Genomic DNA, 941 nt, shown 5'->3' with positions numbered 1-941 from the left:
CCCCCCACTGGCACCTCTGTGTCCCCACCGGGATCCCTCCTGCCCACCGGGTACAGGTTGGTGGCCTTGGACATGGGGCTCCTGGTGCAGGTCCTGCTCTGCCACAAGCCCTGGGGACACCGCGGGGTCAGATGGTGCCACCCTGGCACTCCAGGGGACATTCCCAGTGTCCCCACTCACCTCGTCACTGCCCAGTGGTACCAGGTGTCCGTCCACCAGTGAGAACTGGGACACATCCCACACGATGGCATCGGGGGGCACTGGAGCCAGCAGCAGCAGGTACGTCCTCATGGGGGTCACTGAGGGGACAGAACAGGGTCGCCCCTGCAAGGGACTGAGGGGTGGTGGTGGCTCCTGGAGTCCCCCCTGAAATGATGGGTGGGGTCCCGCAGTGCTGCGTGTGGCAATTTGGGGGCTGGGTGCTCATTTACGGGGGTTTGGGGTCTCCAGGGTGGCCCCCAGTCCCTCCCGATGTCCCCTCCCAGCACCTCAAAGCCACCTCCAGCCCGTGCCTCAGTTTCCCCCTTGCTCTGCAGGGACCACCGGACCTCATGTTCTGGGATTGGGTTTTTTTTGGGGGGGGGGGAGGGTTGGGGCTACTGGGATGGGCTGCTGGGCCAGTGGGGTGGGCCAGGATGTGACCAAGCTGGTGGTCATCTGCGCTGGGAGCTTGCCAGGCTGGGGGGCTGCAGGACCAGGGACCATCCAGAGCAGAGTCCAGCTGGGATCCATGGGTTTAGTGTCCATCCAGACCAGGGTCCAGCTGGGATCCATCAGACCAACATCTGCTGGACCAGTGTCCATCCACACTGGGCTGGTGTCCATCTGGACCAGTGTCCAACCTCTCCCGCCCCCGTCCTGCCCAGCCCAGCCCAGACAGAGCCGCTCCTCACTGCAGGGTGGACAAAACCCATGGTCAGTCCCAAGATGACCCCAAACCC

Source organism: Corvus brachyrhynchos, unplaced genomic scaffold (genome assembly GCF_000691975.1).
Source record: "Corvus brachyrhynchos isolate BGI_N302 unplaced genomic scaffold, ASM69197v1 scaffold2076, whole genome shotgun sequence".
Taxonomy (NCBI): Eukaryota; Metazoa; Chordata; class Aves; order Passeriformes; family Corvidae; genus Corvus; species Corvus brachyrhynchos.
This window is presented reverse-complemented; position numbering follows the sequence as displayed.